The sequence below is a fragment of the Gossypium hirsutum genome, chromosome A05, assembly GCF_007990345.1.
Source record: "Gossypium hirsutum isolate 1008001.06 chromosome A05, Gossypium_hirsutum_v2.1, whole genome shotgun sequence".
NCBI classification, from domain to species: Eukaryota; Viridiplantae; Streptophyta; class Magnoliopsida; order Malvales; family Malvaceae; genus Gossypium; species Gossypium hirsutum.
Window position 1 is genome coordinate 95,077,764 of NC_053428.1, and position 16,569 is coordinate 95,094,332.

Consider the following 16,569-nt stretch of genomic DNA (forward strand, 5'->3'; position numbering starts at 1 on the left):
ACGTACCTGAATCGGTTATTCATTTATTCAATCACATATTTCTCAAAATGCCAGTTGAACCGTATGGAATCAAATAGGATACGTGGATAACTCAAAAAGCTCGTACAATGCCGACGTCCCAGACGCGGTCTTACATGTAATCAAATATCGATGCCACTGTCTCAAATAGGGACTTACACGAAATCTCAAATCGATGCCAATGTCTTAGACATGGTCTTACACGAAATCACATATCGGAAATCCTATGTCATGACATATGTATCCTAACTATTCCTATGGTTCGTACGGGGCTTTTGAACGTCATTACATGTATGGTTCGTATGGGGCTTTCGGACGTCATTACATTATCGAAACTCTCTTCACATATTCAGCTTCTATAACCATTTATCACAATTCAATATCATATAAATATGAGTAAATCAATTCAAACACATTTATTTGTATATGTACGGAAACGAACGACTATTCAACGACTTTTGACTTTCCCCAATCTAATTCCGTTATCTTTGGTTTGTAATCTAAATATATTCAAATTTGACTTATTCAATCTCACATTCATTCAAATCAATCCATAAACACATATTTAGGGCATTCTACAAATTAGCCCTCACATTTTCACATTTTAAAATTTTAGTTTCTATTTCATAAAATCACAAAATATGAAAAATTTTCTTTCACACATGCCTAGCCGAATTTTCCTCTAGCCCAAATAAGTCCATATATTTCATTTATTTCACAATTTAGACCCTCAATTTCTTATTTTTACAATTTAGCCCATAATAATCAAATTCATCAAAAATCCCAACACAAAATATATTTATCAATCATCAAGCTTCCATATTTCATCAATTAACATTACAAAGCTCACAAAATCAACAATGGCATATCACAAAATCATCAAAAAATTATAAAATTTAGGCATGGGCTTGATAGAATACAAAGCAACAATCACAAAAACGTAAAAATCACCAAAAATCAAGCTCAAAGCATACCTCAATCAAGATGAACAAGGACTGAATATAAGAACCTAGCTTTAGCTTCTTCTTATTTTAATTTTCAGTGATAGAGATGATATTATGAGCTTATTTTTATTTTTATTTTTATTTAATATATGATTAATATACTAATTACCAAATTACCATTTAATAAACCATTACAAAATCACTTAATGGCTGGTTATTAATGTCCATTAACCTTAGTTATAGTCTAATTGCATCATAAGGACCTCTCTTTTAATAAGACATAACACTTAAGTACTTTTAACAAATAGTTAGCCACTTTTACATTTTACGCGATTAAGTCCTTTTTCTAAATTAAGCACACAAACGATTAAATTTTCACACGAAACTTTCATAGATATCAATTCACATATTCTAAGCACATAAAATAATATTAAAATACTTTTCTAACTCATATTTGTGGTCCCGAAACCAATATTTTGACTAGGGTCTAAATCGAGATGTTACAACTCTCCCCTCTTAAGGATTTTCGTCCCCGAAAATATTACCGTTAAACAGATTCAGATATTGCTGTCTCATAGCATCCTCAAGCTCCCACGTAGCCTCTTCAACACTGTTTCGATACCACATTACTTTTACTAATGAAATTTTCTTATTTCTCAATTCTTTAACCTCACGAGCCAAGATACGGATCAGTTCTTCTTCATAGGTCATATCGGATTGAATTTCTATCTTAGATGGGGAAATCACATGCGAGGGATCAGATCTATATCATCAAAGCATCTATGCATGAAACAAATTTTGAATCTTTTCTAACTCAGGTGGCAATAATAATCTATACGCAACCAGTCCGATACGCTTTATAATCTCATACAGCTCGATGAACTTTGGACTCAATTTGCCTTTTCGACTGAGCCGAAGTATTTTCTTTCATGGAGATACTTTCAGAAATACTTTGTCGCCGATCTCAAATTCAATGTCTTTTCGTTTCAAATCTGCATATGATTTTTGATGATCAGAAGCTACTTTTAGATTTTCTCGGATTGTTTTTACATTCTATTCAGTCTCTTGTATCAAGTTGACCCCGTGAATCTTATTTTCACTGAGTTCAGTCCAATACAAAGGTGTACGGCATTTTTTAAAATATAAGGCTTCGTCCGGTGCCATTTTAATACTCGACTGAAAACTATTATTATATACAAATTCAATCAATGGCAAATATTGTTCCCACGTACTTTCAAACTCAAGAATGCAACGTCTCAACATATCCTTGAGAATCTGAATAATCCGCTCGGTTTGATCATCCGTCTGCTGGTGAAAAGTAATGCTGAAGCGTAATTTCATACCTAAAGCCTCTTATAGTTTCTTCCAAAATCGCGAAGTGAATCTCGGATCTCTATCTAACACAATAGACAATGGCACCCCGTGTAATCTCACAATATCGGAAATGTATAACTTAGCTAATTTACCAAGAGAGTAATCAAATCGTACCAGAATAAAATTAACTAATTTCGTTAATTGGTCAACCACAACCCAAATCGCATCTTTCTTTCTCAGAGATAAGGGTAAACCTAAAACAAAATTCATCGTCACTCTATCCCGTTTCCATTCAGGAATCATAATCGGCTGTAATAGACCGGATGGTACTTGATGTTCAGCTTTAACTTGTTGGCAGATCAAACATTTTGAAACAAAGTCAGAGATATCCCTTTTTATTCCAGACCACCAGTAATGCTGTTTCAAATCATTATACATTTTTGTACTACCTGGATGTACAAATAAGCAAATGTTGTGAGCTTTGTTCAAAATAATCTGAATCAAATCTTAATTTCTCCGGACACAAATCCAACCTCTGAATCTCAAACAATCGTCATTATCAATTCTATACTTAAAATCAGAATCCAAATCACGCTGAACTCGTTTTGCTATTATCTCATTATCAACTTGCTGAGCATAAATAATCTGTTGTAAAAATAACGGTCTCGCTTTCAGTTCGGCTAAAATCAAACCATCATCGGATAGAACTAAATGAGTATTCATTGCACACAATGCAAACAATGATTTCCGACTCAAAGAATCAACAACAAGTGTAACACCCCTTACTCGTGTTTGACGCCGGAATAGGGTACGAGGCATTACCGGACTTAATCACTAATCATCGTATAAAAACCTATTCATAATTTCACTCTAATTTAAAACTTTTTCAAACACATTCAAGCTGTCCCTTAAAAAGAGCTTACAAGGCCCATATTATGCTTTAATTCAACCACACACATAGGCAAGCATGCACATTCATAAATTGCATCATTTAATTAATAACATAATCAAGACTACCTACATTAAATGACTTTATACAATAGAGACCTTCAAATAACATAGGTCAGTATTTTAAGCCAATTCCTAGCAACTTAATAACAATTAAACGAGTCTCCATACATGCCAAAGACTTAAAATACTTTAAAACCTTTATATATCGATCAATAGTTTGATAGTGTGATTCAACCTCCGGCGACTTCCAACTCGAGCTAACATCGGCGACAATATAGGAAAAAGGAAAGGAAGGGAGTAAGCATTATAGCTTAGTAAGTAAGTATGTAAATATTAATAAACAATACATTATCATACTTTAAACAAAGTCACAATATGTTCCCAGAATATTACCATCACAAACACACATACTTTCACTATTACAATCATAAACAAGTTCAAAATAAGCTGTCTAGCAGAGTACCAGCAACTAAATTATTTATTTCTAGAGCTGCAGAACTCCAAAATACAAACCATTAATTTTTCTTGAAACTAGATTTACATATATTCTTACCATAAAATTTTCATAATTTTTGGCCTAGCCAATTAGTACAGTTTATTCATTGAAGTTACCCCTGTTTCATTGCTCAACTGTTCTGACCACTCTTCACTATGAATGAATTTTGTCCTCGTACAGAATTCAAAGGATGTTCTAGTTTATCTCATTTGAAACTATACTCATTAAGGATTTCAAGCATATAAATTATATCCCATAATTATTGTTTTACAATTTTTAATGATTTTTCCAAGTCAGAACAGGGGATCACGTAGTCATTCTGAACTAGTCTCTCAAAAACTTAAGTATCTCATAATATAGAATTCTTTGCTTGCTCTGTTTCTGTTATTTGAAAATAGACTCATTAAGCTCTAATTTGATATCACATTCAGTCTCTAATTCAATTATTACTATTTTTGGTAAATTTTTAGATTCACGTCACTGCAACTATCTAGAACAATTTTATTGTCAATTTTGATCTTTCACACTTCAATTGTATTCATCACTTTCCCATAACAATCTTTCCAATTTCCAATCACATATCGAGAATATTGATCATAAGTTACACACGTATATACTTAAACTTATCATCACAAAGTCATACACAATTTCATTTAATCAATTTGAACGCTTCGGAATAATAACAGATACGCGATGGTATCGCACACAGCCCACCTTTAAAATCGAAGCTCTCTTGTACACATAGTGGCCTTCACTTAGCACCACTCATGTGACCTAGATCGATTGTACTCATAATTTTGGCTCTCTTGTACACATGGTGAACACTTAGTACAACCTATGTGACCTAGCCAGTTTATCTCGTAGCTCTCTTGTCTACATGGTGTCCTTCACCTAGAACCACCCATGCGACCTAGCTATATATATCCCGTAGCTCTCTTGTCTACATGGTGTACACATAGTATCACCCATGCGACCTAGCTACACCATAATGTCTCGTAGCTCTCTTGTACACATGATGTGCACTCAGCACCATACATGTGACCTAGCTACATACCATCTGTATCATCCAATCTTTCCGAAGGTTCAACCGGGATTTCTCTCTCTTTCTAATACTTGATTCCATACTTCCAATAGTTAATTGTGATTCAAAAATCAGCTACAATATATAAAATATGCTGAAATACAAAAACATAATAAAGATAATGTATTACTTACATACAAACTTACATACTTTCTCATTTCCATGTCGAATTAATATTAAACATTTAAATCATCATAATTATACTTACTTTCAACACCTCGGCAATCATAGTAAATATATCAATTGTAAATTGAAACATGCATAAATTAATGCTTATTATACATATGAACTTACCTCAATACTAAAACGGCCATTTTACCAACTTTCTCGATTTTCGATTTTTCTCCCATTCTAGATTAAAATCTCGTTTTTCGGGATTATTGAGCTTGGAAAGCTTGAAAACCCTAGCCATCGCTTCCCCCATGCTAATTTCGGCCTCCATGAAAAAGATGAGTCAATTTTGGCTTTATTTTCCCTTTTTATTTCTTTTAATTACCAAATGACTAAAATGCCCTTAAGGCATTTCTTTAAAATTTTGTCCTATTCATGCCCATTTTTGTCCAAACGAAATATAATGGTCTAATTACCATTTAATGAATTCCTCTTTAAACCCCCAATTCAATCAAGTACTTATGAATTAGAACACATATTTTGCAACTTTTGCAATTTAGTCTTAAAAGTCCAATTAAGCACTTTATCAGTAAAATTACTTAACGATATTTTTACACAATATTTTAATCAATAAATAAACCTTAAAACTTAATCAGAATAAATTTTTTGACTTCAAATTTGTGGTTCTAAAACCATCGTTCCGTTTAGGCCCTAAATCGGGCTGTTACAGCAACTTCTGCAAATAAGCCCTAATAGGCAAATTAAACATGAAATCTATAAAATTTCTTATCAATACTCTTAACACATGCATCTAATCACTCTGTAAATCATAAAAATTAATCAAAATAAACTTTTCTATCTCAGATTTGTGGTTTCGCAACCACTAATCAATTTAGGCCCTATTTCGAGATGTTACAAGATTTACTTTTCCCGGATGATAATCAATAACAAGCTCATAATCTTTTAGCAGTTCTAACCATCTTCTTTGTCACAGGTTCACATCTTTCTGAGTCATTAGATATTTCAAACTTTTATGATAAGAATAAACATGGCATTTCTCACCAAACAGATAGTGGCGCCAAATCTTCAAAGTAAACACAATAGCCGCCAATTCCAAATCATGTGTCGGATATTTCCTTTCGTGCGGATTTAACTGTCTCGAGGCATAAGCTATAACTTTACCTTCTTGCATCAAAACATAGCCTAGACTATTCAACGATGCATCACTATATATTACAAATTCTTTACCCGCTTCTAGTTATACTAACACCGAAGCTTCTGTCAATAGAGCTTTCAGTTGATCAAAGTTTTTTTGACACTTTTCAGACCATTCAAATTTCACATCTTTTTGAAGTAATTTCGTCAACGGAGTAGCAATCATAGAAGAGCCATTCACAAATCATCTATAACAACCCAGTTTAGACCCTAGTCGGAACAGTGGTTTCGGGACCATAAATCTGAGGTCAAAAAAATATTTTAATATTATTTTTTGTGCTTTTAATATGTGAATTGATATCTGTGAAAGTTTCGTGTGAAAATTTAATCGTTTCTGTCTCAATTTGATAAAAGAACTTAATCGCGTAAATTGTAAAAGTTGTATGCTATATGTTAAGTGTGCCTATTTGCTATGGCTTTTTAATTGTGAGGTCCTTATGTTGTAATTTGACCATGGTTAGTGGGATTGGTCATAAATGACCTTAAAATGGATGAATTATAATGTTTTAAACAAATGGAAAAATTGGTATTTGATTATTAATATGTGTTATAACAAAATAAACAAGAAAATAAGGTCATTTGTGTTCATCCTTTACCGAAAATTAAAGAAATAGGGTTCGGCTAGTTCAAGCATCAATTAAGGTATGAGTTTTGTTTGGTTTTTGATAATTTCTACATTTTTTTTATCGTTGCTCTGTATACTATCATGCCTATGTATGAATTCTGGAAATTGTTGATGATTTTGAGTTGTCCCATTGTTGATAATATGAGTTTTATGAAGTTTAATGATAGTAAATGGAAGATATGTGTTAGATTACTATGTTTTGTATTGGGATTTTTGATGAATTCGAGTATTTTGGTCTAAATGTTAAAAATGAGAAATTTAGGGACTAAAATATGAAATAAATGATAAATATGGGCTGATAGGGAGAAAATTCGGCTAAGGCATGGTTTTGATGAATTTTATATATACGGTGTTTTTGGTAATAAGGACTAAAATGCCAAAATGTGTAATTTTAGGGGCTAAAGAGAAAAAATGCCCAAAGATGTGTTTGTGTATTAAATTGAATGTGTTGGTGATTAAAAGGGTTAATTTTGAATACATATAGATAAAGAAAAGAGGAATTTGGGTTTAGATCGAGGAAAATAAAAAATTATCGAGTAAACGATTCGAATCATCAATTCCGAGTACGAGGTAAGTTCTTACGTGATAAATGATGTTATAGTTATGTTTTAATGCTTTGATAATGCATAAATTGTATAAATATTTGATTACAGTTTGAACATGATGATAATCGACTATGTTCGGCACTATGTGTGCGGTTCAAAATAGCTTCGGCTACAAATGGCACTAAGTGTGCGAGTTCGAATATCTTCGGCTATATCAGGCGCTAAGTGCATGATACTGAGATAGCTTCGGTTTATTGAAATGGCACTAAGTGTGCGAGATTGTTATGGCTTCGGCAAATCACTGATGCACTAAGTGTGCGATTACTTAAAGCATGGAAAGACTTCCGAATGAATTAATGTATTTGAACAAGAGGTGAGAATGAAATGAATAAATACGGGAAAGTTCAGGTATGTTCGATACCTATGTGGTAGATGATATTATATGTATGAAGCATTGCTAAATTCGTATGAACATATATAATGAGATAAAATAGAATTAATGGATGAATTGTGAATTACTAAATGTTTATTAGTCGATGTTTCGTATATTATAAACTGTTGATAATTTATGGTACTAAATTACTAGGCTGTAAAGCTTATTGTGTGAAATGTTCTCTTTTTTACAGTGTTATAAAGTAGCTTGGATCTCGGGATCATTAGCAGCATCAATCACACTATTAGACATCTATTTGGTACCATTTTGAGGGTTGTATATATGGTATATGGCATGTATAGGCTAGAAGTATTTTGGTATGTTTTGTGATGTGAACATCTAGCCATGAGATTTGGCTTGTAAATGTTGGTATGTATGGCCTTTTAAGTTGGCCTAAATGATGTGTTTGATAGGTAAGTTATATGATATATATAATGTTTATGTGATGGTTTGAATATGGAATGTTGAATAGGTAAGTTTTGTGGTATGAAGTGATAAAATGATGAGTTTATGTATTTGAAACTTATGTAAGTTGTAATGATGTTTGGTACATTGATTTGGTATGTTTTGTTTGTGAAATTGAGTAGTGAATTGGATGATAATTGAATGGCATGAAATATATATAAATTGGTTGATTTTGCCTATGAATGTATACAAATAATGCTAAAAATGTTGTGGTTTTGGAATGCTTGAGTTAGGTGGGAAATGTGGCTTAAATCAAGCCTAATTTCACTTCACACGGTTCAGCACACGAGTGTGTGTCTTTGTAATATCCCGAATTAGGGCCTAATCGGAATAGTGGTTTCGTGACCACAAATCCGAGATAGAAATAATTATTTTATAATTAATTTGATGTTTATGATATGATTACATGATTGTGTGAAAATTTCGTGATGAAATCCTATGCCTAAAGTGCTTAAATTGAAATTAGGGACTAAATCGAATAATTTGCAAAATTTGCATTCTAGGAGTTTTTAGTATGAAATTGCTTTGGAATATTAATGAGGAGGCCTTAAATAGAAATTTGACCAATTTCTAAGTCTATGGACAAAAATTGGACATGGATGGAATTTTTGGAAAGTTTAGTAGTAAGGGCATTTTGGTCATTTGTATATTAAATGAAATAAAATGGGAAAATAACACAAAATGATCATCTTGTCCATATTGTGACTCTTTCTTCGGAACCACTAATATCAACGTCTTCCACCAACGATATCTCGTATCTCTCAGAAGTGAAACGGCACATTTAAGAAATTCTTCGAGAGTACATGACATTTCATCAAACACCTGTATTTATTCTTGAGCCAAAACTCAGCTCTCTCAACATCATTATCGGTAGTAGCTCGAAACTCTTTAGCCCCATATTTTCTAATCTTATCAACTGGAGGCTTATTTAGATGAATCAAATCTAAAGCTTGTGGCACAACTGGGACTTGTGAAGGATTAGGCGGGGATGAAGGTTGTGGCACAACCGGATTGGTTCTAATATACTGGGTGAGCCAACCATTCATCATTTGGTAAAAAGCTTACTTAGCCTCTCCCTCATGGCTATTAGTAGCAGGTTTAGAATCAGATGGCGCTATCCCTTGAGCGGGAGTAGGCGCATTACTTTGAACATCATCAACTACGGCTCGTTCAGGATCCATTTACTATATAAAAACACATTTTCATTGTCAAGATTCATCACACTATTGTAGTTTACAAATATGCCATGTATAGCTAGACTCACATATGCTACGTTAGTCCTAGAATCAACTAAATCATAGCTTTGATACCAACCAACTGTAACACCCCTAACCTGTATCCATCATCGGACTAGGGTTAAGAGGCATCACCGGACATATCGGAACATTTCGCAATCATTTCACAGTCAAAAGTCATACATTATTAAATCATAGTCAAATATCAATATAAAGTCCTTTTCTTAGGAAAACAAGACCTTAAACATGCATAAGGAAGAGGTCGGGACTAAACTGAACACATACAAAATTTTTCCAAAACTTAACTATTTTCTAAGTTACAAAGGTCACATGCTTGTGTGAACAGGCTGTATGCCTCACACAGCATTAGACACGCCTGTGTCTCTAGGCCGTGGCAAAACAGAGCATACATACTGACTTGTTCACACGACCACATGACACGCCCATGTGCTAGACCGTGTAAAAATTAAGGAGGCTATTGACTTGGGTCGCACGGCCAGTCACAGCTCGTGTATCTAGCCCGTGCTCAGAACTGACTTGGCCACACGGCTTGGCACACGCCTGTGTGTGCGACCATGTGGTCTACCTAGGCTCATTTTGAAATGGCCCTCGAGCAACACGGTAGAGACACAAACCCGTGTCCCTGCCCATGTGGGCAAAAATAGACCATTTAAAAGGCCAACTTTCAACCCTAATTTTGGGTCCTCTCTACAAGATCAAAACCAAATCATTTCATACCAAATTCCAACCAATACATAACCCAAACATGCACCATTCATGCCATATCATTAACAACCAATTTCATGCTTATATCCATACCAAATCATGCCAAATCATAAGCCAAAATCATACCAAAACATATGTTTCATAATTAAAATTTACTTCAATCAATCTCATATCAAAGTCTTACCAAATTGACCATTTCTCTTGGCCATTCATGAACACATCATATTAACTATATTGCATCACATAGATTATATTCCAAAGTCATTCATAAAAACAACCAAAACCAAGCCATATCACATGGCTAAATATTCATAACTCAAAAACATATCTCAAATTATCTAGACTATACATGCCATACTTTAATATTTACATTTTCAAAAAGGTACCAAAATTCAGTTTGATAGTGTGGTGATGATCCTCGACAATCCCTAAGCCTCCAGTAGCTTCGATATCTAAAACACAATGTAAACACATACAAAGTAAGCTTTTAAAAGCTTATTTAGCCATATACGAATAAAATTATTATTTTAAACATATAAGCATCATAAAATACACATACTCCATAACCAAATACTATCACAAACCACATAGTTCATATACCTTTCACATATTCCCAAATCATTGCACATATAGCATAATTTCTCATACTTATATCACATATCATCACTTATACATATACTTACTTTTCATTAACAAGTGTTGAACACATCTCTACATACCTAAATCAGTTATTCATTCATTCAATCACGTATTTCTCAGAATGCTCGTTGAACCATACAGAATCAAATAGGATACGTGGATAACTCGAAAAGCTCATACAATGCCAACGTCCCAGACATGGTCTTACATGTAATCAAATATCGATGCCACTGTCCTAGACAGGATCTTCCACGAAATCAAATACGATGCCAGTGCCCCAGACATGGTCTTACACATAAATCTCAAATCGATGCCAACATCCCAAACGTCATCTTACACGAAATCACATATAAAAAATCCTATGTCATGACATATGTATCCTAATTATTCCTATGGTTCGTACGGGGTTTTCGGATGTCATTACATTATTGAAACTCTCTCAATTTCACATATTCAGCTTTTATAACCATTCATCACAGTTCAATATCATATCAAAATGAATAAATCAATTTAAACACATTTATTTGTATATAGACTTTCCTCGTATGGAAATGAATGAAAACGAATGGCTATTCAACGACTTTCGACTTTCCCTGATCTAATTCCGTTCTCTTTGGTTCTTGATCTAAATAAATTTAAATTTGACTTATTCAATCTCACATTCATTCAAATCAATCCATAAACACATATTTAGGGCATTTTACAAATTAGCCCTCACATTTTCACATTTTAACATTTTAGTCTCTATTTCATAAAATCACAAAATATGCAAAATTTTCTTTCACACATGCCTAGCCGAATTTTCCTCTAGCCCAAATAGGTCTATATATTTCATTTATTTCACATTTTAACCCCTTAATTTCTCATTTTTACAATTTAGCCCATAATAATCAAATTCATCAAAAATCTGAACACAAAATATATTTATCAATCATCAAGCTTCCATATTTCATCAATTAACATTACAAAGCTCACAAAATCAACAATGGCATATCACAAAATCATCAAAAAATTCTGAAATTTAGGCATTGGCTTGATAGAATACAAAGCAACGATCACAAAAACGTAAAAATCACCAAAAATCGAGCTCAAAGCATAACTCAATCAATATGAACAAGGGCCGAATATCAAAACCTAGCTTTGGCTTCTTCTTCTTTTAAATTTCAGTGAAAGCGATGATATTATGAGCTTATTTTTGTTTTTTTTATTTAATGTATGATTAATATACCAATTACCAAATTACCCTTTAATAAACCATTATAAAATCACTTAATGGATGGTTATTAATGTCCATTAACCTTAACTATGGTCTAATTGCATCATAAGGACCTCTCCTTTAATAAGACATAACACTTAAGTACTTTTAACAAATAGTTAGCCACTTTTACATTTTACGCAATTAAGTCATTTTTCTCAATTAAGTACACAAACGATTAAATTTTCACACAAAACTTTCACAGATATCAATTAACATAATATAAGCACAAAAAATAATATTAAAATTTTTTCTAACTCAGATTTGTGGTTCTAAAACCACTATTCCAACTAGGGTCTAAACCGGGCTGTTACAGGATACAAGTGTTTTGTTTTAAACAATGACAAAAATAATCTTGTAAATTTTATGCAAAAAGTGATAAAGGAATTTTTCTTGGTTAGTTTTTAAATCCTAAAGCTTTTATAGTGTTTAACAAAACAAATTTAGTAGTAGAATAGTCTATACAAGTTTTTGATGATTCTAACTTTCCTCCTAGAAATGATTCTTATATTGATGATGATGATGTAGAAAATTTTCAAAATAATGATAAAGTTGATCACCCATCAAATAAAAAAATTCAAGAACAAACATAATATGTTCTAAAGGAGCTTATAATAAAGGATAGGGAAGTCACTTATCCAAGAGAGTTCGACTATGTGAAGGATGGTATGATTTTGGGAGATCCATCCAAAGGGCTAACTAATAGATCTTCTCTTAAAAGTACTTCTAATTATGTTGCATTTATCTCATGCATTAAGCCTAAAAATATCAAAGAAGCATTAAATGTTGAATATTGGATATTAGCTATGCAAGAAGAGTTAAATCAATTTGAGAAAAGTAAAGTACGGACCCTGGTTAAAATACCTTGTGATAAATCTATTATATGTACTTAATGTGTTTTTAGGAACAAGCTAGATGAAAACAGTAACATAGTGAGGAACAAAGCTAGACTTGTTTCTCAAGGTTACACTCAAGAGGAAGGAATAGATTATGATTAAACTTATGCTCCTATAGCTAGGATGGAAGCCATTAAAATACTTTTAGCTTTTGCACGCTTTAATGATTTTAAATTATATCAAATGGATGTTAAAAGTAATTTTCTTAAAGGTTTTATAAAAGAAGAAGTGTATGTTGAACAACCACTCAGTTTTGAAGATTCAAATTTTCCAAATCATGTTTTCAAACTTTCAAAAGCTTTATATGGTTTAAAACAAGCTCCTAGAGCTTGGTATTAAATATTATCAAATTTTCTCATTGAAAAAGTTTTTTGTAAAGGGAAGGTTGACACAACACTTTTTATTAAAAGAAAAGACAAAGATTTATTAGTAGTTCAAATAGATGTTGATGATATAATTTTTTATTCTACTAATGATTTTCTTTGTCAAGAATTCTCTAAGCTAATGAAAGGTGAAATTGAGATGTGCATGATGGATGAACTAAATTTTTTTTCCGACTCTAAATCAAGCAAAGAAAGGATGACATCTTCATTAATCAAGCTAAATACACAAAGGAAATACTCTTAAACCACAAGCTACTTCTATGAGCTCTTTTACAAAGCTTGATAAAGATGAGAAAGGTAAATGTGTTGACTTAAAGTTATATAGGTCTATGATTGGCTTTTTGCTTTATCTTACTGTAGACCCGATATCATGTTTAGTGTTTGCTTGGATGCTAGATTTCAATCATGTCCTAAAGAATCACATTTACAAGCCCTTAAGAGAATTTTTAGATACCTCAGAGACACTTCTAATTTAGGTCTTTAGTATCCTAGAGACTCATCATTTAGCTTGCATGCATTCTCGGCTGCAAATTTTGGAGGATGCAAATTAGATAGGAAAAACACCTCCAATACTTGTCAATTCTTAGGCAACATGCTAATATCATGGTTTTCAAAGAAACAAAATAATGTTGCATTGTCCATCACCGAAGCGGAATATGATTATGTCAATAGTGTTGTGCTCAAGTTTTTTGAATGAAACAACTTATGGACTATGGAATTGATGTAGATACCATTCCTATCAAGTGTGACAATAATAGTACTGTAACACCCCTAACCCGTATCTGTCGCTGAAATAGGATTACGGAGCATTACCGAACTTAGAACACAATCGAACATACATTTCACATACATTTTTCCATTCCAAATATAAAAAATTCACAATCATTCATAACGTCCCTAATACAAGCCTACAAGGCTCAAAACATGCTTTAAGACTAGTCTGGGACTAAATCGATATCTCAATAAATTTTTAAAAAATTTAGAAAATTTTTCAAAATACAAGGGACACACGCCCGTGTCGCCCGACTGTGTGAGACATGCCCGTGTCACAGACCGTGTGGACATTCAAAATGGGATCACTTGGCTGTGTCCCATCCCGTGTCCGACCCCGTGTAACTCTCTGACTTGGGTCACACGGCCAACCACACACTCGTGTGACCAGTCCATGTGCCCTTCGAAATGGCCTCACACACCCGTATGCCAGGTTGTGTGCTAGGCCCTGCCAAACCTGTAAGGTATACTGACTTATACCACATGGCCAAGTCACACGCCTATGTGCTGGGCCGTGTGGTGCATAATGACTTAGTTTCTAATTAAACGCTAGGGGACACACGGCCGTGTGTTGTTAACGAAAAAATATATAAGATTTATATATTTATCACCTTTTTACTTAAATTTAATGTTAAAAATAAGTAATTGTTTCATAAATTGATGAAATATGTGAAAATATGAAATTAGGGCATAGAAATTATTAAAATGTGATTTTATCTTTTACTATATAGTTTTCGTGCAAAAGAATGGCTTCTTTTATATTAATTTGAGCATATTATATTTTCGATATAAAGTGGGTCATGCATGATTAAATTAAATAATAAAATATAAAGTTATATTTAATAATTTATATTAATATATTTCATTAATAAATTGGGTTTTTATTAATTAAGTAAATTGGTTAATTAAAGTGGTTAAATTATATTCTTTGGTCCTCAAATTATCTACTATTGTTGGACAAGTCTAAGAGCTTTATGTTGATTACAAAACCATCCAAATGGAGGATTAAGTCAACCCAAAATTCAGCTGCATGTGGATGTTCATTAATCAAATTTTGGTTTAATTACACAAGGTCCTTGAGTTGAACAAATCAGAGATTTACCAGGAGATTTGCAATTGACTGAGTCCTGATCCTGATGATGTTGTGGCATTTAAATCAAGAAAAAATCAGCCACACTCCCACAAATCATAGCCGGCTGCCCTTGGATGAAGTTTCAAAAGATGGACACTCCTATTTTTAGCAAACTAGCTCCCTTGCCTTACTTATAAATAAGACCCCATTTCTAAAATCATCCCTCACTCATTCATCATTCTTTCCTCTCTCAACTCTCTTAGCTTTCTTTCCCCTCACGCCTATCATCGTCTTTGCATAAGAATTTTTAGCAAATTAGCCTCTTAAAGATCCTTTGGTTGGCGACCTCAGAGAGCCATTAGCAAATGAGCAAAGCGAAAGAACGAAGGAGCCCTCGTCAATCAGAGTCTTGGGTGACAGCCACTTTGATTTGGGTTTATTTTTTCTTTTCTTTAACTTAATTCAAGAATGTTTGCTATGTGTTTACTGTTCTTGTTTACAACAATGACAGCTTAATTTTATTTAAGTTAGGATGATTGCTTTGATTAAATAATAATTATTTGATTCATGCTTATAATGTTTATGCCCCAATTGATCATGTTTTCAATTAAAATCAAGTCTGTATTTCATTCATACGTGATTGAAATGCACCTAAATTAGCTGAGCGATCCTGACCAGACGACAGCTAATGGACACATAATTGAAATGTGCATGCTCAATTTAGATCCTAACCCGATTAAATTGCAGGTTGCATAACAACCCTAACCAGACTCTGTTATCTGCATAGTTTTTAGATTTGTGTGATTAAACTATTTCAAACCTAACACATCCCTGTTACCTTGCACTAATACTAAGAAACCCTTAGTAAATAAGGATCAGTAAAATGTATATTTACTAAGTAAAGGATTTCAAAAGGACCTAATGTGGTTCCCAAAATCATGAAAGATTGAGTTTCCATGGAATGTTTTTTCGAATATTGATAAGCATAGTGATAAAATTTGAGTTTAATAAAGTAATTGTCCGAGCTTATTTACATTATAATTATTACTTATTGTGTTAATTATGCTAAAATCTATTTTATTCATATAGTTTGCATACTTAGGATAAATTGCATTAGGGATTATTGCAATTACTTTCATATACTTAATTTTCATCACTTTTCAATTATATTGTTTTTATTTATCAAATTGCTAATATAATTTTACAAATTAAGTGACTTAGCACAAATAAAATCCCTGTGGAGACGATAACTCGATACTTACTTATTACTTAATAATGACTGTGTACACTTGCACAAACTCGAGTGTTACAAGTTTTTGGCGCTATTGCCAGGGATTGTCAACTGTTGCCGTAGTCATTCTTTGTGAAATTATTTATTTTCAATTTGGTTATTT